Raw genomic sequence first — 23,823 nt, forward strand, 5'->3', positions numbered from 1 at the left:
CGGAGCTCTTGACTCTAGCTGCATATGTATCAAAAGATGGCCTAGTCGGCCATCACTGGAAAGAGAGGCCCATGGGACACGCAAACTTTATATGCCCCAGTACAGGGGAACGCCAGGGCCAAATAGGTGGAGTGGGTGGGTAGGGGAGTGGGGGTGGGTGGGTATGGGGGACTTTTGGTATAGCATTGGAAATGTAAATGAGCTAAATACCTAATAAAAATGGAAAAAAATATCAAAAAAAAAGGATGGGAGTTATTTTAACCACAAATGGCACAGCAAATATTTTAAGCTTAAAGTGTTTTAGACACCTAAGCAAGATCATATTAATTGCTCATGTTTAACTGAAAATACCTTAAACTTTAGAAAACAAACTATATTGTTTTCTATACACTAAGATTTCTTACATTCTTAAAACATGAAGGAAAACAGTAGCATGGTGACAAATAAAAATAGCTAAGGGAACACAGCATGTGTGTTCAGAAGAACTACAAAGAATTTTAAAGGCATAGTAAAAACTCCATTACACACCAGGAGGACGGAACTCTAAGAGAGACAGTTCATAAGGAAGACACTTCATATTAATCCTTTGAGTCCAGCCAGAAAGATGGCTCAGTGGGTTAAGGCACCTAACCTGACCTGTGATTGAGGCTCTCAACCCTATCATATAATTCCTCATGGTGCAAAGACCCTCCCACCCCGCAGTAAAATTATTTTGTTGCTACTTTAAACAAAGGTAAATTTGGTGTTGTTGTGAGTCTTAATGTAAATATTTTTGAAGACAGAGATTTGCCAAATTGGTTGTGAGCCATAGGTTGAAAACCTCTGATGTATGGAAACCTTAACCATATGTGTTAACCATATAAGCTAGGAGAGAAGTAAATGCCACAATTGTCCTCCCATTCTCGAAAGTCCATGCTACTTATGTGTATCTCACTCACCCCCCTCAGAAATAAATGTTCTCAATCATCAGAGGTTATTAATATGAATAAATAAAGAAAGGAAAATAAATTAAAGCTACAACATATGAAAATAAAAATAATTCCTGTAAAATAAAAAAAAAAAAAAGAACCAAGCTTGCTTCTAACATTTCTTACCAAATGCAGGTGATTCTAATTACAGGAGCCTCTACAACTTGTAGAATTGTAGGGATACCTCTAAAATAGCTATATAGGTAACAGAGTGCTGGGAGTCCTATAGAGAGTTCTGGATCTGGCAAGCCTGGATTCTATTGCTCTCATTACACAGGTGCTTGAAACTGTATTAATTTCATTTTCATAACATATGATTAAGTTGCTTTCAATCAAATCACAGACTAAGAATCTGTTACTGTAGGGCTGATCACAGCAAAGTTCAATTCTTGCTCTCTGGTCCTACAAGCCCCTTCAACTGCTGAAAGTAGATTCTGATAAGATTAACCTACGTTCAAAGATATGCACCCATCTATATCATCTTGAGGTTAATATACTCAAAAGGACACAAGCTGTGGCAGCCATTTTAATACTTGGTGCCTGTTCTCTCTAGGTCAATCTAAATGTAATATTTTTTAACATTGGGTTCTTGGTTAGTATTGAAAATATCTTTTATTTTTATAACAAACACTAAATCCTGGAACATCTATTTTTAACAAGAAAAATAGCCATGTAAAGTGAAAGCTGGGTTGCTTTTTGGTTTTAGAATTCAAAGTAGAAAAGGGTTTGGAGTTTAAGAGACTAGGGTCTGTTAATAAAGGTTCAATGAAGCTACAGGGATTGTCATGTGTCAAGAAAGCACAGGGGGTTAGGGTCATGAGCAGCCCGATGGATTTTCTAGCAGTTAGATGTTTTGGATGTTCTACGGTAAGATGAGAGTAAAGGGAGAAGAGAGAACTAGCCTTGGGGGAGGACAATCAGGCTCCTCGGTGCACATTAGATAAGATTCTGAAAGACCCTTTGCACACTGGTGATATACAATACAGAGTTCTATGGAAAGAGCCTTGCCCCACAGGTAGAAATAAGTGCATCACTGTAATTCATATGTGTGAGGGTAGGGGTGGGAGGTCAGGGAGGGTTTTGAAAGATCAAAATGCTTCTATGTGACAGACTTGAGGCAACACTAATTAATATATAAAGTTCTGGCCATGTCGGCAGAGTGTTACTGTGTATAAGTCCTTCACTAAGAGGATTCTCTCTCTCCTTGCTGCCAGCATAGTCTTCTCAGTGGGACCTGTTCCTTCCCTAGCAGCAGAGCTGGGAGTGCCGCCCTGCTGTGCCTGTGCCTGGTCACACCAGCAAATACTCACATGCAGAAGGGAGGGATGTGAAGTTGAGAGCAAACCTCAGAGCTAAAGAGAAGTGCCTTTGTCTCTTTCATCTGGAAGTTGGTTTCTAGTCCTGAAGGAAAATGAGAGCAAGCACACTGGTGGGGAGACAGTACTTTCCCCAGGCCTGGAAGCCTTTGTCTGGGAGATGCTCTGACTCGGAGGTTTGGTAGTGCTTGTACTCACATTCACTTGGGACATAACAGACCTGAGCTGATAGATGGAACTTGTTTCTGTTTTGGCTTTGCCTTGAAAGGCCAAACACTCCCTTTTCCTTGACAAATGAAGGCCAAGAAGACTTAACGTCTGGAGACACGTACAAATTACCTGGAATCCTTAACTAGTGACATGACAAAGCATTTAGTTACCTGAACTGCTGTTTAGAAATAATCTAGGGACCCTGGGGGCTTAAATATTTGCTGCCCATAAGACTTCAAAGAATAAGCATAAAGCTGGCCTGCCTTGGACACGGACAGATATTTGACTTCATGTTGGAGGCAGAGGAGGCAAGATTAAAAAAAAGAGAGAGAACAAGAGATTCCAAATTAGCAGGATAGGAGAGAACACTGCACATGGTAGACAAAGGTGAGGGTTAGATGAGGGAGCACCCGGTGACCTGGCCTACCCAGAAGGCCATGCAAGAGAAGGTCAGCTAGCTCCTCCACACAAAGTTCTGGTTGTGTTAGTCAGCCCTCAGGCAGTGACAAAATGTTCAAGAAAGATGATGGACAAGGAGCAAAGGGTTATTTCTGGGTCATTATTTCAGGGGATTTAGCCCATGGACTCTTGGTTCTGTGGTTTGGGGGCTGCACTAAGATGGTGTGAAAACCCTGATGGAGTTTTCCTCCATGTGGCCAGGAAGTAAGCAGAGAGATAGCCAGGGACCCTGTATTGTCTTTAGGGGGATACCCCAAGACTGTGCTTCTTTCAAATGAACCCCCCTTCTTAAAGGGCCCATCCCTTCTCACTAGCACTGCATAGTAGAGAAACTTAGAAATAATAAAAGTAAATCCTTTAAAGAAATGAGTTAATTTACAGATGGTGATGACTTGTCCAAGTTAAAGCAAGAGGAGATAAACATTTAAAAAAAAATCAATAACCACAAGCAGGGAAAACGAAACAGTAATTAAAAGCATCCCAACAAAAATTAAATCCAAGTCCAGATGGGTTTGCTGGCGAGTTTTACTAGATCATCAAAGAAGAACTAGTACCAGTGCCTCTCACATTGCTCCATGAGAAAGGAAAGAAGGGGTACTGCCATACCGCTCCTATGTGGCTAATATTACCTTGATACCAACACAGCAAAGAAAGGAAACTACAGATCAATTTACCCAATGAACCTGTGTGCAAAAATTCTCCAAGAAATACCTGCCAACAAAATTCAAGAGCACATCAAAAAGATCGTTCACCATGATCCAGTTGTCTTTGCCCCAGAGATGCAGAGGTAGTTCAATATACATAAATCAATAAATGTCATGCCTTACACAAATGGACTCAAGGACAGACATCACATGGTCTCTCTCCACAGACACAGCTTTTGACAAGATCCAATATCATTTCATGTTAAAAGTCCTGAGGAAACTTGATATAGAAAAGACCCACATATCTCAATATAATAAAGTTATTATGTCACAAACCTAGAGCCAAACGTTATATTAAGTGGGAGGAAAGCTCAAAGCATCTCCACTAATATCAGGGACAAGACAAGGATGTCTGCTTTCTCCACTCTTGTTCAGTACAGCACAGCGCAATCAGGCTCCTCCTGGGTTACAAGCAGGAAGGAACCAAACTATCTCATCTGCAAGACGGGATGATGTCATAAGTAATGGATCCCAAGGACTCCATCAGAAAACATTTAACCCAGTTAACCACATTCAGCAAAGTGGCAGGATACAAAAATAACACAAAAGGTCACTAACCTTCCTACACCAGAAGTAAACAACAAACTGAGAAACAATTCCATTCACAATAGTCTAATGTGTATATATATATATATATATATATATATATATATATATATATATGTGTGTGTGTGTGTGTGTGTGTGTGTGTGTGTGTGTGTGTGTGTGTGTATGCGCGCCTTGGGATAAACCTAACCAAGAATGTCAAAGATCCCCATGATGAAAAATTTTAAATTCCCAAGACAGAAATTGAGGAACACACTTGAAGGCAGAAAGACCTCCAGAGGTCTGGACAAAACAATATTGCAAAAAGGGCTATCTCACTGAAGGCAATTTATTTATTAAATGCAATCTCAGTGAAATTGATTTGATGTTTATCACAGAGATAGAAAAAAAAGATCTTAAGATTCACATGGAAGAACAAGAGACTCCTCATAGAAGAGTAGGAGAAGGGGGGAGGGGGAAGAAAAGAAAGCCAACGCATACTGGCCAGCACGTGAGGAAGGGGGATCCCTATTCACTATTGGTAGAAGTATAATTGGTGGACCACTGTACTGCTCCTAGACATACATACAAAAGACTATTCTCTGCAGAAAAACCTGCACTTCCATGTCTGTGGCTGCTCTAGTCACAATGGCTGGGAAGTAGACTCTGCCTACACTATGCCAAGGAACATCAGCATTTACAGACGCTCCCCCCCCCCCCCCGTATTCCTCTAACGTTTATGCCTTTCCTACTTTTGCTTAGAAGATATTTAACATAGTTTTAAAAGAACATGTCTGCCTACATGCTCAGAATGTAGAGTCAAATATCCAGGGATTAAACTCTTCTCACCAAGGAGTTACAGTAAACCATCACCTGTGAAGCCTCCTGCTTCATCAATGAAGCAGGCTGATGGCAATATCTAACATCTTCGAAATCCTTCCTCAGCCTCAAATGCCAAACCCCACTTGTTTGATAAACTTCAGACAAAGCCTCTCAGAGAATAACTTTGCTAGAGCCAGGGCGTGCTATGTCAGTCAAACACATCTGTATTTTTCTGCAATGTCAAAATATATAAATAACAATAAATCTACAAGGTAGGATGGTTTCCTTGGAAATGATTTGTCAAGTATTCCCCTTTTCCTTCATAGCCCTGACCAAACTCTTTATTTGGGCTTAATTATCAATACTAACTTTTAAGTCATACAAACACATCACACGCTAAATGTATCTCTATAACTATATCGTATCTCTTTTACAGAATTGCTATAAAGGCTTCAGAAGGCTTCAGGGGATTCCTAAATGGTTTGAGGAACAGAGAAACTGACAAGATATGCAAAGAGTGTCTCTGTGGGCGTCAAATCACTAACTCTGCTGAAAGGCCAACCGGGGGGGTCAGCGTTGAATGTGTAAAAGTAAGGCTCAGTGGAGGCTGAAGAGGCAAGGACCAGGACCAGGGCCAAGTGGATGAATGGGATGATGAATAGACAATAGATCTAGACAAACAAATGGACAGACAGATGGTGGTAATCAATCAGGCTAATCAACACTTGGGCCATGGCCAAACTGAAGCCCCTGGGATAATCAGGAACTCTCTCCTTGTCTGTCCCCTGACACACGCACACAGAGTAGCCAAGGGACAAGTGAATAGCATTGGATGTCCTCCTCTTTATGGGGTCCATACTTTTCTTATAAGGTCTGGTGTGTCCAAAAAGGTTTTGGGCCTGGTGTTCCTAATATGATTTTAATATGTCCATGTGCTCCTATAATCCCAACTGGCTCTGAAAACTTCATCAATTGGCACACTCTCTACTTTTAGGAACAAGTGATTTGCTGGCCTGAGCCTTGAGAGTAGTGCAGAACAGATGTTGTTTACAGTGTCTATCCAGGTGTGGAGCCATCATTCACCCTCAATACTCAGATGCTGCTCATAGAGTAGAGCCTCAGAGCAAGACACAGCCTGAAAACCCACTGTTTTGTACACAATGTGTAGGAACTTAGGGCCAGGCACAGCCATATCTCAATATTTGACCTATTGTTTATATATTTCTCATGTTCACCATCTCCCCCATATTTGTATGCATATAATCCTGTAGATGATATATAGCATCATCCCTTGTCTTACAACGGAAGATTCTGGGGTTTAAAAGCTCAAACAACTGCCAACAATCACCCAGCTAGGAACCCACACTGCCTGATACAGATCCTCTGATCCTGGACTGCCTGCAGACAGAAACCACGCAGCTCTGTCTAGAGTTCCCATGGAAAGCTGCCCTTGCCCTCCTCCCGCTGCCTGGGAAGATGCACAGAAATTGTTCAGCATCACCCTGCAGCTTAGATTTGCTATGCCATCCGCATCCTACTTTCAGAAGCCTTCCTCATGACATCATTTTGGGCCGTGGGCGAGTAGATTTATCTCTGCACCTGTGGGCTCCCTCCTGCATGGAAAACTCTGTCTGATGAATGGTGCCTTTGGTCCTTCCGTGCCTGGGGCCAAAGGAGCCCCTTCTGTGGATTAGACAGGAATGATGAGTTGCTTGGCTTCTTCCCCAGCTGGCACAACCATTTCTTATACCTAATTGGAGCCTGTAGCAACACAGCCCAGACACTTCAAGGCCACACAGAGTCATGTTTTGCCAAGTGATGAGTCCCGCTGACCTGCTTCCTCATTGTTTTCAAATTAAGGGGTACTTTGGGGACAGCTGAAATTCCCCCAAGTGCGTGTGTGTAAGTGATGCTGGCAGCTTCTCCCAAAGTGCTCTGGCTCCTAGGACAACCACCTGACCTCAGACTTTCCATCCAGGAGGCCCCATCCTTTTCTGAGCACATGGTGTAAGCACTGTGCCAGCCTCTTTTCTGTTAGGGGAATGCTTCCTACCCCCAGAAGAGCCGCTGCCTCTGCCCCAGGTTGACCTGTGAGGAAGGAGAAGAAGGTCAGAGGTCCTGATGTCTGATCTGAGAACCCTGCCCTGATGTCCCAGCTGGGCAACAAGCACTGGGAATGAAGCTGATCAGAGGCCTGCATGGAGGCCAGTCTGCCAGAGAGGACCTGTGCTGACCAAGAGATGCATAACATCTTTAGGGGCTTCCTTGTCTTCAAGGATCATATTCATGCACTGAAAGGACCAGTAAGGAACTCACAATGTAACACCAAGCAAGGCCTATGAACCCTGGGTGGACAGCCCGGGGTTTAACAATGAGTCACAGAAGAGTAGAGACTGACCCTGGCTCTGAGGTTGCCCAGGTTATGACTCTGTCTTCCAAGGCTGACTCTATAGCAAGATCACTGTGTGTCTGGATTCTCCCCTTGTCCCTCACTGCAAAGCAGTGCTGGTAGACTATCGTTTGAGAAGGTCACGGGAGGCTCCTGAACCTTGTGCATTTGCTGTAAAGACAGAGCTGAAGAAGGCTAATCTACTATTCTATTTCCACTTTGAAGCAACTATAGCAGGCATGAGGACACGGTGCAGTTGAGCTGCTTGCCTGGCATGCTCATGACAGCACCACAGAAAACAGGGTATGGCGGTGCATAGCTGTGATCCCAGCACAGGGAGTTCGAACAGGAGGACTGAGAAGTCAAGATCATCCTCAACTGCACATTGTTTGAAACAGGCAAAAATGAAATACAATAACTGTAATTACCTATCATTATCCAGGTCCTTTCCCTGGGGTCACAGTCGGGAGGGACTGAGTCGATCTTCTCTATTCCTTCTCAACCATCAGTTTTATTATCTTTCCTTTACTGGCCAATATTTCTCTTCTTTCTTTACTTTTATGGTTCCATCCAAGTTTACTGAACTTGATCTCCTCTCCAAGCTGTAACCTTGGCTAACCCTCTTTGCCTTGACTTTTTCTCTCCCAAGCTCCCATTAGTTTTATTGGTTGGGCGTGTCTCGTGAGGGACTATTTTCTCCTTGAACTCGATCCTCCTTCAGCTTTAGGGTCACATACATTCTCCTCATTTGCCTCCTGCTGCTCTGACCAGCCACTTCCCTGGGAGCACTGATTAAAATGGCAGCTCTTCTGTGATCCTCCCTCTCTTCCTCTAGCATCTTCTCAGAGGATAATCAGCAGCTCAGTGGTTTCTACAGCTACCTCTGCAAACCTGACCAAGTAGCTAGGCTGTGAGGGTTTCCTTGTAGGCTTTCAAGGCCTCTTTGAGTTTCCTTATTTCCTATGTGTGATAAATTATTTTCTCCTGTCCTGTGTTATAGAATCTACGTTGAGCTGGTCATGATGTTCTTTGTACCGGCTCACATTGATAGGGTGATATTTTTACCATTTGGCCAAATATAGCCAATATGTTAGTTTCTGTTTGTATTCACACACATCCATGAAGGTTTATCTGCTTGTCTGTCTTGTTCTGTGCCAATCTTCCTTTCCTTCTAGTTCCTCGTGGATCTCGGAGGTATCATCAAGAAACTAGGATGAAGAGAGAGAAAAGGAGACCAACTATGAAACATCAAAGTCAAAACTGTCATGCCAAATCACACGGAGTTGAAATGTCCATCAAACCACAACAGTCAGAAGCTTGACAGTCTGAAGGAAGCTCTGAGTCATGTGTCACCAGTGAGCTGGGATGGGGGTCATAGGGCAAACAAAAGTCGCCAGTCACTGAAGTGAAACCCCAGAGGCCAGGCCTCCATTCCCACCAGATATGCGTGTCTGAGTGACTCTGAGAGCTCCAACCCAACGAGTACCTCATTCTCACCCTCAGCCATCTTTCCCCACCCCACCCCCCACATTCTTCAAACATCAGCCACTTCGAGCCTTTCAAGTCAGAAATCTCTTAGGTGACCTTTGACTCCACCCACCCATTACTCATAGTGAATGCATCATTTCATTAAGTCAGTGGTAAAGATGTCTCTGCTCCGTCTTCAGTCCTCTGCTTGATTCAAGGCCGTCGCGCCGTTCTCACTGTGCTACTGCCGCTTCTTGACCAGGAGTATGGCGATGTCCTTGTCCACATAGGACACCTGCACATTGTCACTAGAGGGGTTTCTAGCTCTTATTTTGACGAAATACTTCAAGCAACAATGAAGTAAACAGAATAACACTATACTCACATACATGCCATATAGACTGCCTCAGAAAAAATAAGGACCTTATATGGTGCAACAAAATGCCAAGAAACAAAGAATGCACCCTTGAAGCCTCCTATGACTTGGCCAGATCACATTCTCCTCCCTACAGAGGCCCCTTTATCCTGAATTTGATGTTTATCTTTCCCAAGAAATCTGTTTGTCATGAGTCCAAGGATCCTTTAACAACATTGACGTCTTCATGAGATTTATATCTAAAAATATAAAACGTATGGAGCACAATTTCCCTTGATTGTCACTGCTGTAGAAGCTCCCGCAGTGGGAATATACCATGACTTACTACAATATTCTTCATTTAAGTCAAGCCTAATATTTCAGTTTTGAGTGTGAGCTGTTTTACAAATCCACCCTTTGATGTGTATGAGAATCTCCAAGGGATAAATTGGATAAAATTGACAAGTTTGAAAGTAGGCATATCTTTATATGCTGCTGAAGTTTTCTCCAACAAATGTTTTCTACACAATTAAACAACATCTACACCAACATCTCCACTCCCCAGAGTAACCAATGAAAAAGTCTAAAAGTCCCAAGAATTAGAGATATGGTAATTCAGGATCTCACCGTTGGTTATTTTAATTTGCATTACTTTCTTATTTATTTCACATTCTTGTTTTCTTCTGGGTCTGTTTCTGGTTTACAATCCTTTGCCAATTTTCCTATATTAGCTTTGTGTCCTGTTGACTTCTAAGGGCTTTGTTAACATAACATGTCTATTAACTATTTGAGAATTTCACACAATACCTTTTGACCATATCCACCCTTCCTCCAGCTTCTCCCAGAGCCATCTCTCATCATCCTGTCTCCTCCAGACCACACCCACCTTCAACAACAAATGAAGCCCAATGTGTACTGCCCATGTACTCATGGCTGTGGTACCATTAACCTACCAGAGACCACAGCCCTAAAGAAAACCGAGTCTCCCTCTCCCCAGGAAGCTCTCAACAGTTGGTGAATCCTCAGCTAGGGATGGAGGAGGCTTGTGAGTCCCTCCACATTCCAAGCTAGAATGTTAACCGGCTCAAACTTGGGCAGACAACAGCAGCTTTTGTGAGTTTGTGAGTTTATCAGTTAGTCCTGCCATGTCCAGAAGATATGCTTCACTCTGCTCCTCCCCCACCTCTGCTCTTTCAATCTTTCCATCCTTTCTCATGAAATGGCTTCAGAGCCCGGTGAGGAGAAGGTATCATTTAGATGTCCCACTTATGCCTGGACATCCCATAGATCCTCTGTCTCTGCACTTTGACCGGCTGCTACTTTCTAAGGTTGTTCTTACTAATGTGCTGGATAGTTTTTCTCTTGTAGTGTGAACGTAAGTTATCTTTTCCCAGCCGGTGGCTTGTATTTTCATTTTGACTACATTAAATTTTAAAGACGTACGTGCAGTAATAACAACAAAGCTTTATAAGTAATCATTTCCTTTGCAGTTGTTTCTTCCATGACTTATTGAATCTTTATTTGTGTTGCGATAACAAATATAATCTTATACCTTCGGTTACACTGATTAAGGTTGTGAAACTGAATATAGCAGGTGTAATAGCTGGAGGGAGTCCACTAACAGCCCATTCAGTGAAATTAGCAAACCATTCAACTCTGCATAGAAATCACCAGCTTTTTCTACCAAATTATCTGCCCTTGAGAAAGTCAACAGACTGCTCCTTAGCACACACAATGTCCCTGTGGTTCTCAGGAGTTGAGTGAGAAATCCCAGATAAATGTTAACAGGGTTGTTACTCTCTCCTTTTGTGCCGTTGTCTAACCTCCATTTGTAAAACTTCCAGCTGTGGTTAAACTGCCTCTTCCATCCCTGGACTATAGTGCATTGTGCTAAACTGGCAGAGTCAGCTGCAACATAGGAAAATCGCCTAGAACTTTGGATCTGCGCTGGCTTCTTTTGTTTGTAAAAGCGGGGTCTGCCGAGCCCCTGCCAGGGAGATAGCTCAGGAGAAGGGAGGTACACATGGGTCCACCATGAAGCTCTGGATTCCTTAGAGGGAGGAAGGGAAAGGAGACAGGGGTATTCCCTCGTCTCTCCACTGCATTCCAGACATTCAGAGGTTCCCTGGAGTCCTCAGGGCCCAGACTCAGCACATTGGAAATGAAAAATGAAGTATGTTTTGAACCAAATTTCAGCTTTGGGTTTCCTTCTGTGGACTTTTTCTTTCTCCCGTGCCACCAGTCTCTCCTTATTCGGCCTACCAAAGCCTATACTCATCAGAGCATCTGACATTTAGAAGGTCACAAATGTGACCATATTAACAAAGAGTATAAAAGTGCTATTATGCTGGCTAGTTTTATGTCAACTTGACACAAACTAGAGTCATTTGGGACTCTAGAGAAAACTGAGAAAATGCCCCTACCAAACTGGCCTTTGGGCAAACCTATAGTGCATTTTGTAAAAAAAAAAAAAAAAAAAAGGTTTCTTTATTTAATATATCTGAGTACACTGTAGCTGTCTTCAGACACACCAGAAGAGGGCATCGGATTCCATTATAGATGGTTGTGAACCACCATGTGGTTGCTGGGAATTGAACTCAGGACCTCTGGAAGAGCAGTCAGTGTTCTTAAACCCCGAGCCATCTCTCCAGTCCTTGATGCATTTTTTTAGTGAATGATTGGTGTGGGAGACCCCAGCACATTGAGAGTGGTGTCACCTCTGGGCAGGTGGTCCTGAGATGTGGAAGAAAGCAGTAAGCAGTGACCCTCCAGGGCCTCTATTCTGTTCTTGTCTCCAGGTTCCTGCCCTGACTTCCCTTGGTGATTAACTGTTACTGGAAGTGCAAGCTGAAACAAACTTTTTTACCCTTCAAGCTGCTTTTGGTCAGGGTGCTTTACCCCAGCAATAGGAACCCTAACCAAGACAGATAACCATATGCTGTATGCTTTACATGTAGAAAGATTTCAAAGATGAAGAACTGAAGAGAAAGGAGAGCCATGTTCACGGGGATCCTCACTACAGTAGATTCCTCTCAAGGTAGAGCTCACACCTAAATGACACTGATTTTGTAGGCTGTGTTCCACATTGAGAGACACTGGCGTGCCCAAGGGGAAAGTCATGCATGTAGCAGCCTCACCCCCAACCTGGAAGTAGCTACTATCCTTACCACATAGCTCTCTCTCTCTCTGTCTCGTCTCTGTCTCTCTCTCTGTCTCTCTCTCTCTGTCTCTCTCTCTCTGTCTCTCTTTGTCTCTCTCTCTCTGTCTCTCTCTCTGTCTCTCTCTCTGTCTCTGTCTCTCTCTGTCTCTGTCTCTCTGTCTCTCTCTCTGTCTCTCTCTCTCTCTCTGACTCTGTCTCTCTCTCTCTCTGTCTCTGTGTGTGTGTGTGTTCCTCTTTCTAACGTCATCAGAGTTGAAATATAGCTTACTGCTTAATATGAATAATAATATGGACACCCATTTAATATTTTAAAGTTTGAAAACAGTCAAGGAAGCTTCAGGATCCCTGTATAGCAGGGAAGGGGTTTAGGAGCCACTGCTCCATATCCAGGCAATAAGTAATAAGGATAATAAGTAATAAGTAATAAGTAATAAGGATAGCAAAGAGAAAACCCAGAGGCTCCTCTCAGATCTTTTTCAAAGAAGTGGAACATTGCAGTGGACCCAGATTTTCTTCTTCCCTGCGGACCCTCCCAGGCCCTCTTCTCATTCCTTTGGGTCAGCAGCTGAAACCTAGGAACACTTTATCTGGGACCCCCAGCAGCCACACTACTCTGCAGCAGACTGCTCACAGGGACCTCTCCTCCCACCCCTACCTCCATCCCCTAGGGGTTTTGCCGAGCCTTGGTGTGAACCCAGCTTCCTTCTTTCCTGAACCTTTCAGCCCTTCCTGAAAGAAGAGAAGTTACAAGACAAACCCCTGGCTCACCAAATTAAAGACAGCCAGGCAGAGACAGAAAACCACAAGCAGAAGCTTTCGTATGCTGGGTAGGTCAACAGGAGCTATAACTGGTGAATTATTGTAGATTAGCTGTGGATAAAATGAAAGTTAAAAACCTAAGAAGGACATGGTAGCTACATTTTTTGTGAATTTTACCTCCAGGATTTCTACCAGGTTCTCATCTAAGAAATCAGAAAAGAAATGTCGTTGGGCTTCTGGCCAGGAGAGATGTGAGAAGGGAAGTGTGAATATCAGAACACTATGTTCTCCAGAACAAAGCCTGCTCTAAGGAGAAACTATTTTAGTGGGGCCTGACCAACTGGAATCGTATCAGAGCCTGTCCTACCAGTGAGAAAGAAAATATTCAACTCGACCTAACTTTAGTATTCAACACGGGGAAGAGAAAGAGAAATGCCAGCCGTCCATATCCCAAGAAACACCCATTACAGTCCTCTCCAGTCTTTCACTTGAAGGAAGGGAATTGCCCATCTTCAGTCTACTCTAGCATTCTTACACTAATAAAGGAAAATAATAATAGCAAACATTGATACATTAGTGAAGCCTGCAGGGCAGAGACATAGGCTCACCCTAAGTAAGTCAATAGTCCAAGAAGTGATAGATAGATAGATAGATAGATAGATAGATAGATAGATAGATAGATATGGATATGGATATATAGATACAGATATAGATAGATAGATATAGATAGTATAGATATAGATTAGATATAGATATAGATATAGATATAGATATAGATATAGATATAGATATAGATATAGATATAGATATAGATATAGATATAGATACACACACACACATATTGGCTTCTCAAGACAGGGTTTCTCCTTGTAACAGAGCCCTGGCTGCCCTGAATTTGCATTGTAGACCAGGCTGGCCTCAAATTCACAGAGATCAGCCTGTCTTCACTGTGCTAAGACTAAATGCCCAACAATTCTTAATATGAATGCAACTGGCAACCAAGGGTCAGTACATATAGGTCAAAGCCTGAAAGCCTGAACATCCAGGGAGAAATGGATAAATTCATGTTTGTACTTGGAGACTTCTGCAGGGATGGAGAGAATCAGCAGCCCAAAATCAGGAAGTACCATAAATCAAGTGGACTTAACTGAAGCAGAATATACTTTCTTCTCAAACCCATAAGAGACACTCACAAGACCGGCCACATTCTGAGCCACAAAGCACACCTTACTGATATGGCATGAAAACATATGTCTATAATGGAAGTAGAATAAAAACCAATATAAAACAGTAGCAGATTGCCAGAATTTCTGGTGAGTAAACAACACATCTGTAGTAAATGGACAATGGTGAGAATTCTAAGAGAAATTAAAAAATAATTTGAACTAAATGAAAATGAAATGCAAATTTTCAAAACTAGTGGGATGTAGCAAAAATAGGGCTTAGTGGGGTTCACAGAATTGGACACGGACATCAATCATCTACACTTTAGGACAAGAGAAAAGCAAGAGTGAATAAAATACAAACTCATTGGAATAGAGTGGATAAGAGAGCAGAAATCACAGATCAACAGAGAAAAGTCAATAAAACCAAAATCTGGTTCTCTGAAAAACAAAATCAATAAGCCTTTATATAGGCTAAGAAAACAAAATGACATAAATTGCTAACATCAGAAATGGAGGAGGGGATAACACTCCGTGTCTATATATGGGAAAGGATGCAGAGGAGAGACTATGAATGCTGTGTCTACAGACTTCATAACCAAATCATGAAAGAGGCAACCTGCCAAAAGTCAGACAAGAAGAAACGGACAATCAGAGCAAGCCTCTATCTGCTCAAGAAGTTGAATCAACAATGAATGAATGACCTTCCCAAACAGAAAACACCAGGCCCTCACGGGTCCAAACACTAAGGAAAAAAATATACTAAATTGTCTCCACCTCTTGCAGAAGACAAAAGCAGAGGGAGTATTTCTTAATTTTTCCTATGAACTGAAGCATTGTCCTAATGCCAAAATGGGAAAACAAAATTATAGACCAATAGTTCTCATGAATGCAAATATATAAAAAACATATAAAATGATTTTATTAAAAAGCATTTCAATTCCAACAACATATAAAAAGATTAGACCCCATGACCAAGTGGGTTTTATCCTGAGTATGAAAGGTAATTTGACATTCAAAAATCAATGTAATTTATCACACTGACAAAGAAGGAAAACACATGATCATATCAATATATACAAATAAAGCACTTGACATGCTTCAATACAGACTCATATCAAAAACCTTAGCAAGCTATGGATAGAGAAGAGCTTTCATATTTGGTAAATAATATCTGCAAGAACCCTAAAGCTAATATCATATTTAATACAGAGAAAATAGAAGCTTTCGGCAAAGACCAGGAGCAATGTAAGAGTGTCCCTGCCATTCCTGCTTCTCGACATTTGTACCAGAAATCCTAGAAAAGGAAGTAAATTAGGAAATGAAATGAAGGAAGGATAAAACTGGCATTATTCATACAGTACACGATCACCTATGTAGAAAGTTGAGACGCATCAACAGAGAGTAGAGCTAATGACCCATTACGTCAAGATTGCAAAATACAGAACTCAATCTTTTTCCTACCCACTGGCCTTGAGCAAATAGAATCTGAATTAAAAACACACTGCCTTTCACATTTCCATTCTCCCACAGAAACAGATATAAATCTAGCAAAAATATGCTCAAGATCTGTATGAGCAGAGCTATGAAATGTGGATGAGATAATTTTTAACTTAAGAAATAGAGACGTAGTTCATGTTTCTGGGTAGGAATTCTCAATATTGTTATGAAGTCAGTTCTCCCCAACTTACATGGGGATCCAACATGTCCAGAACAGCCTACTAAACACTAAAGGAAAAGTTACAGAACCAACCCGTCCGAGCTGTATGGCACACTGTAAAGCAACAGTGATAAGATAGTGTGTTAGACAGAGCTCCACAGGACAGACTGGGGAGCCCAGATACAGACCCACGGAAACACGACCAACTGATAGTGAAAAAAACAAAGCAAAAAGAAAAGCAGGAGTAACAAAAAATACATTGTGATAAATAGTTCTGGGACAACTGGATATTCAGATTTAAAAACTGTAAGATGGAGCAACTGTGATAAAAAAAAAAAAACTGCATGGTACTGGTACAGCGACAGACAGATAAATCAATGGAATAGAATTGAAGACCCAGAAATGAACCCACATGATCTTTGAGAAGGGAGCTATAACCATCCAGTGGAAAAGACAGCATTTTCAACAAATGGTGCTGGCACCAAGTCTAAGTGGATCAAAGAACACCACATAAAACCAGAGACACTGAAATTTATAGAGGAGAAAGAGGGGAAAAGCCTTGAAGATATGGGCACAGGGGAAAAATTCCTAAACATAACAGCAATGGTCTGTGCTGTAAGATCAAGAATTGATAAACCAAAAATTAAAAAAATAAAAAGAATCAACAAATGCGCTTGACAGTGCCGCACACCTTTAATCCCAGCACTTGGGAGGCAGAGGCAGGCAGATTTCTGAGTTCGAGGCCAGCCTGGTCTACAAAGTGAGTTCCAGGACAGCCAGGGCTACACTGAGAAACCCTGTCTTGAAAAAAAAGAATTGACAAATGGGACCTCATAAAATTACAAAGCTTCTGTAGGGCAAAAGATACTGTCAATAAGACAAAAAGGCCACTAACAGATTGGCAAAGAATTTTTACCAATCCTAAATCTGATAGGGGACCAATATCCAATATATACAAAGAGCTCAAGAAGCTGAACTCCAGAAATTCAAATAACCCCATTAAAAAATGGGGTACAGAGCAAAACAAAGAATTCTCAACTGAGGAATACCGAAGGGCTGAGAAGCACTTGAAAAAATGTTCAACATCCTTAATCACCAGGGAAATGCAAATCAAAACAACCCTGAGATTCCACCTCACACCAGTCAGAAGAATGGCTAGGATCAAAAATTCAGGTGACAGCAGATGCTGGTGAGGATGTGGAGAAAGAGGAATACTCCTCCATTGCTGGTGGGATTGCAAACTTGTACAACCACTCTGGAAATCAGTCTGGCGGTTCCTCAGAAAACTGGACATAGTACTACCGGAGGATCCCGCAATACCTCTCCTGGGCATATACCCAGGAGATATTCCAACTGGTAATAAGGACACATGCTTCACTATGTTCCTAGTAGCCTTATTTATAATAGCCAGAAGCTGGAAAGAACCAAGATGTCCCTCGACAGAGGAATGGATACAGAAAATGTGGTACATTTACACAATGGAGTAATCGGCCATTAAAAACAATGAATTTATGAAATTCTTAGGCAAATGGATATATCTGGAAGATATTGTCCTGAGTGAGGTAACCCAATCACAAAAGTACTCACATGATATGCACTCACTGATAAGTGGATATTAGCCCAGAAACCTAGAATACTCAAGATACAATTTGCAAAACACAAGAAAATCAAGAAGAAGCCAGTCGTGGCGGCACACGCCTTTAATCCCAGCACTCGGGAGGCAGAGGTAGGCAAATTTCTGAGTTCGAGGCCAGCCTGGACTACAGAGTGAGTTCCAGGACAGCCAGGGCTACATAGAGAAACCCCGTCTCAAAAAAACAAAAGAAACAAAAAAAAAAAAAAAAAAAAAAAGACCAACGCATGGATGTGTTATTCTTCCTTAGAATAAGGAACAAAATACCCATGGAAGGAGTTACAGAGGCAAAATTTGGAGCTAACACAAAAGAAGGGACCATCCAGAGACTGCTTCACCTGGGGATCCATCCCATAGTCACCCACCAAACACAGACCCTTTTGCATACACCAGCAAGATTTTGCTGAAAGGACCCTGATAATAGTTGTCTCTTGTGAGGCTATGCCAGTGCCTGGCAAATACAGAAGTGGATGCTCACAGTCATCTGTAGTCATCTGTAGGATGGAACACAAGGCCCCCCATGGAGAAGCTAGAGAAAGTACCCAAGGAGCTAAAGGGGTCTGCAACCCTATAGGAGGAGCAACAATGTGAACTAACCAGTACCCCCCAGAACTGTGTCTCTAGCTGCATATGTATCAGAAGATGGCCTAGTCGGCCATCATTGGGAAGAGAGGCCCCTTGGTCTTGCAAACTTTATATGCCCCAGTACAGGGGAACGCCAGGGCCAAGAAGTGGGAGTGGGTGGGTAGGGAAGCAGAGCAGAGGGAGGGTATGGGGGACTTTTGGGGGTAGCATTTGAAATGTAAATGAAGAAAATATCTAATAAATTTTTTTTAAAAGAGAATCAACTAGAGTTTAAGGAAAGCATACAAACAAACAAACAGACAGACAGCAATGTTTTAAAGACCCTCTCCCACCAAAAATACATTGGTAAAAACACACACACACAAAAACTGTAAAATGTATGAATAAATAAATAAGTAAATAAATAAATAAACAAACCAAACAGTAAGGTAAGTCTAGGCAAAGATCATATATTCTTCAAAATAAAAAAGATCTCAAAATGGATCCTACACCCACATACAAAACACAAAATTATTACAGTCCCAAAAGATAACACAGCAGAAAGTCTAGATGGTGTTGGACACAGCAGCATCTTTATAGATGTCACATGCAACGGCCACAAGTCATGAAAGAAATAAATTGATAAGATGGAATTCAACCTAGTATAAGCTTCTATACTGCAAAAGATAGTATAAAGAGAGCTAGAAGCCAAACCAGGGAGTGGGCAAGATGTTTGCAAAAAGCACACCTGATAAAAGATTGTTATCCAAAAGCTGAAGGGACACCGAAACATCACTAAGAAAATGAACAAGCTACTTAAAAACAGAGAGAAGACATAATCAGACATTCCACCCAAGGAGAGGCACAATAAATAGCATGCAAAATGTTGTTCAAGGCTGGGATTTAGCTCAGAGGTAGAGCATTTGCCTAGCATGCAGGAAACTTTGGGTTCAATGCCCAATGCTATGCAATAAATAAATAATAAGTTCAACATCTCATGTCATTAGGGAGTTGCAAATTAAAACAACAATAAGGAAAATTATACATGTTGTGATACACAAACACAATTCCTAGCACTTGAGAGGTGGAAGCAGGAAGATTGGGAGTTTGAGGTCATCCTTAGCTATTTGAGTTTGAGGCTAGGCTGGGATACGTGGTACCCTATCTCAAAACAAAACAATAATGAGATATGATACACACATATTAAGAATGGACCAAACCTAAAATGCCAACACTACTGGTGTTGGTAAGTATGAAGAAACCTAGGAAGTTTCACTCCTTGCTAGTGGGTGGGGCTGCAAGCAGTAAAGATATACTGAAGATGCTTTGCTGTTGTTTGTAAAAATTAAGCACGGTTTGACCCTTTCAGCAATCATGACTGTTTTCACCTAGAGAAGCTGAAAATTTATGTCTGTCCAGAAGCCAATGAGTAGATATAAAGAGTTTTTCTCTCTTATTATGTTGTCATAAGCTGCATGGCTTTGGACTTGTCCTGATCGGGATGATGAGGGAATCAGGAAAATACAGACCCGTGTACAGATAATCTCAGGGTGTGTGGTGAGATCTGATAGAGACCACTAGTAGCCTGAACAGTCAGGGGTATTTTATGGGACTGAGCACGTAGGCAGGTTTGTTGTGCACAGTTGAACAGGGAGGAGGTAGGTTAGCGATCTCTATAGGTGGGGCTCTCTATAGGAGAGCAGTTTCAAATTGCAGTTATCTGGGAGGAGAAGTTGTGGTTGATAGTTTCTGCATACACTGGATTTAGTTAAAGGTCCATCATTGCTAACGTCTGTTCTTGGTCTTTGCAATTCCTGAGCCTGACCTGGACAAAGCCTTGTCATTCCCACCTGTCCCATCTGAAGCACTGGGGTACTTGAAACAGCCATACCATTGTCAACAAATCCACATTTACTCAGAACTTTATCCACGCCACACAGTGGGTGAATGGAAAATGTGCGTCATTCAGATAATGGAATCCACACTAATTGTATGAATGGAATGTCAACTTTTGAAGTAATTTGTCTTTAAGTGTGTGGATTGAGGAGCTTCATGGGTAGATCCTGGCTCATTTTCTCTCTCCTGTCCTCCAACATATCTCTATAGTGTTAATTGAAGCAGTTTATAGCCTGTTAGTGCTTAGGACAATTGCCTTAGACAGGGTCCTTGGGCCAGCACTTTCCTTTTCTCTTTGCCAAATGAAGCTTTTGTCATGTGCCCCTGAGAACAATTAGGGTTTCCACTCATTTCAAGCTCTGATGCTCTCCGATTATAAAATGATTTACAGGAATTTCTTGGTTGTTCAAAAATTGGAAGAAGCTATTACATAGTGGAAATCGTCTTTTAAAAAAGGGCTGAGCTCTGTTGGCAGAGTGCTTGCCTAACGTGCATCAAACCCTAGGTTCAATCCCCCACAGCACATAAATCCAGGTTCCATGGTACATCCTTGTAACCCAGCATTCTGAGGCAGAAGCAGGAAACTTAGAAGTTCAGAGTCATCCTTGGCTACATAGTGAATTCTAGGACAGCCTAGACTACAGGAGTCACTGCTTCAACAAATTATTGATGATAGAGAGATAAAGAGATAGTAGATAAATAGATAGATAGATAGATAGATAGATAGATAGATAGATAGATAGATAGATAGATAGATAGATAGATAGATAGATAGATAGAAACTTAAATACACTCTGTCTTCCTTCAAAAAACATTTAAACAAGAAATTAAAACCGTAGGGAGACCAATGTGGGTCAGATACAATTTGAGACAATGTGTTTGGTGCCAAACCATTGAATTCTTTAAAAACCTAACGAATCCACATTTTGAGCCACTTACTGGGGGGGAAAAATCATAAAAGTGGAGGAATAAGACGTAATTGATGCAGATGAAAAAGAAATGAATTGGCAAATAAGAAAAATACAATAGTTTAGATTAATGTTGCCCCGAACTATTCCTCTCTACTAAATACAGATGAAACCAAGAAAAGAGTTGTGTGTGTCATTTTAAAAAAAAAAAAGTTAAAACCACTTAGAGAAAAATATTTTCTCCAAGCAGCAAACATATGAGGCATTTGCAGAGCAAAAGTATTTCTTCGTTTTCCAAGCCTAACTGTAACCAGCCTTATTAAAGATACTTTTCATAAACGATCATGGTATTTCAGGCAGGCTATGGTCAGACGACCAACAATGTACAAGAACTTCCAAATCCCCTTCTTGTATAGACTACCAAAATCAGAAAGCCACTATAAAACCCAATGAAGTCTTCATTCAATGCTTTGAAAGGGGGAAGTAACTTAGAGTGCGGGTGGACATCTCACATTAAGGATGTTGTTTAGCAACTTTTCACAAGCTGACCCTGACTTTCAGGAAACGAACATGGCAGAATTATCAATCTGAAGATCCACAATCTTTTATAAAAGGAACCAGCGCTCTTCTGAGAACACTGGATGAAGTCACTGCAAAGTCCACATCGCCCAATAGACTGGTAAACCAATTTTGGGGACCAGGTTTCAACAGGTCTCTGGTTTTAAGGAATTAAGTATTATGTGGATGGTACAGGGGGAAGAGGATATAAAAATGAATTTAGAATTTTCCCAGACCACAAGGCATTTTGTGCCTTGGTGGCCACCGATGTCAAGGCCAGGATTGCTCTCCAACAAGAGCCTTCCAAAATTATCAGGGAAAGATGTTTTCTGTCCTCAATCCAGCTTGGGAGAGATTTTGTTACTGACACATGATCCTCCCACCCCCAGTAATGAAATGTTCTGTGTGCTAACAATAGAGCTTAAAAAAGAAAAAAAAAGTAAAACAAAATTCTGTATTTTTATAAAACTTGATAAAAAATAGTATTTCAAACTGTAAAGTTACCAGAAGTACACAGTTACCAAAAATGCACACACATCACTTGGCATCTCCAGCACCTTCAGTTTTCTGAGCCTGGTCTGTTTTGGCATCTACATTTTCTGCAGGATTATTTGCATCCTTACCGGCGTTGGCTTTCCCCTTCCTCCCCTTGGGTACCTTCTCTCCCTTCTTCTCCGGGGCCTTTTTAGGTTTGGGCTCACTTTGGAGGAGCAGGTTTAGAAGACAACCTTGCAGATCTTCTCCGTGACTCCTCCTTCACCTTGACTTTGTCTCCTTTAGCATTCCCCTTCAGCCTTTCTTTTGGGCATGGTGGTAGCAGAAGACCTCGGCGCTGAACACGGGTATACAGCAGCACGCGGGTTTGGTTCATCTGGGAGTCGTCCTTGTTGCTTCTTCACACTGCTCTGCAAAAATATTTCTTAAATGGTAGCCTCAGAAGGAAGACAGTAGGCCGGAAGCAGATCACCTTACCAAAGAGGGCTGCTCCCTCATTCTTATTGATGGTCACACACGTCCTTGGAGATATAGTCTCACCATCCTCGTCAGGCAGATTGTGCGGCCAACCAGTCCATGTCAAGGTGATCAGAAGTATGTTGATCCTGGCATTATTTCAGTACTTGGAATCCAGAAACCCTCAAACTGTTAGGTACAACACTTCTCCTCCTCCTCCTCCTTTTTCTTCTTCTTCCTCTTCTTCCTCCTCCTCTTCCTCCTCTTCCTCCTCTCTCCCCCTCCTCTTCATCATCCTGCTGTTCCTCGTCTTCTTCACTCTGAGAATAAAGCCTAGGTAAGCACTCTACCGTGGAGCTAAATCCTCATCCCCACAGCAATTCATCTTTGAAACTGAAAATAAATTTTGTACTAAGGTTGTTATAATGGGCACTGGGGCTTTTGGGTAATATCTTCAATTCTCCTTGAAGATGCTAATAAGAACTCTCCACTTTGTTCCTAGTATGCTAGAGGCATGCTATTTGCTCAGACTAATTACATGTAAGTTGAAGCTACACGTCTTCCAGGTAGATGTCTTCAAGAATTGGTCACTGTCAAAGTCAACCAAATATAGACAAGTTTTCAGAAAAATAATTTTTATTTGAGAATAAACAAGAATCAGGCTGGAGTCCAAGATAGATCGATGTGCCCTCTGGGATGTCTGGAGGACAAAGCAAAGGTAGGAAGTTTCATTAAGACAGAGAAATGTATAATAATTTTGAAAGAAAAATCACTTTTGGTGGAGATGGAAAACTCTGGATAACAAGTGGTAGCCGTTGTAATATAAAGCTACTCTTAAGACAGACAGTTCTGCCACTAGATTTTCTGTTTGGTTGGTTGGTTAGTTGGTTCATTGCTTTTTCGAGACAGGGCTTCTTTGTGTAGTCCTAGCTGTCCTAGAACTCACTCTGTAGATCAGAGTGACCTCGAACGCATAGAGATCCAACTGCCTCCATGTCCTGAGTGCTGGGATCAAAGGTATGCACCACTACTGCCTGGTTGTGTCATCAGTTTTTATGTATAGCTAATCCAAGCTAATCCTAAGGGGAGAGCTGGCTACTGCTTTACAGCGGTTCAGAGACTTTTTGGAGCAACATTCACACCTTAAATGTTCCGCCCTTTGTCTATGGGTTTTCTGGCTCTACTTTGGTCAGATGTGACAGGTACGATTCTGTTTTTACATTAATTTTTATCCCAGCGATGCCACCATGGTCCTTTCCCCATGTCACTGTGATCGGCCATGTTCAAGTGGGTGAAGTCCATCTGCCAAGTTTCCTGTGTGCACATGACGTTCAGAGCCTGCTGCCAGGCTGCTGA

General features: G+C 41.8%; 1 long non-coding RNA gene and 1 pseudogene across 1 annotated transcript in view; both read right to left on the bottom strand.

The window, feature by feature from the left end:
* 4921509O07Rik (RIKEN cDNA 4921509O07 gene) overlaps window positions 1-23,823 on the bottom strand; it is a 56,557-nt gene that overhangs the window by 11,631 nt on the left and 21,103 nt on the right. The window contains exons 4-5 of the long non-coding RNA NR_045501.1: window positions 7,822-8,601; window positions 6,604-7,092 (exon numbers count right to left, since the gene is read on the bottom strand). This is a non-coding gene — a long non-coding RNA (RIKEN cDNA 4921509O07 gene). The remainder of the gene's footprint in view (window positions 1-6,603; window positions 7,093-7,821; window positions 8,602-23,823) is intronic.
* Window positions 22,024-22,387, bottom strand: Gm31191 (annotated as a pseudogene).

The sequence above is a fragment of the Mus musculus genome, chromosome 13 (assembly GCF_000001635.26).
Source record: "Mus musculus strain C57BL/6J chromosome 13, GRCm38.p6 C57BL/6J".
NCBI classification, from domain to species: domain Eukaryota; kingdom Metazoa; phylum Chordata; class Mammalia; order Rodentia; family Muridae; genus Mus; species Mus musculus.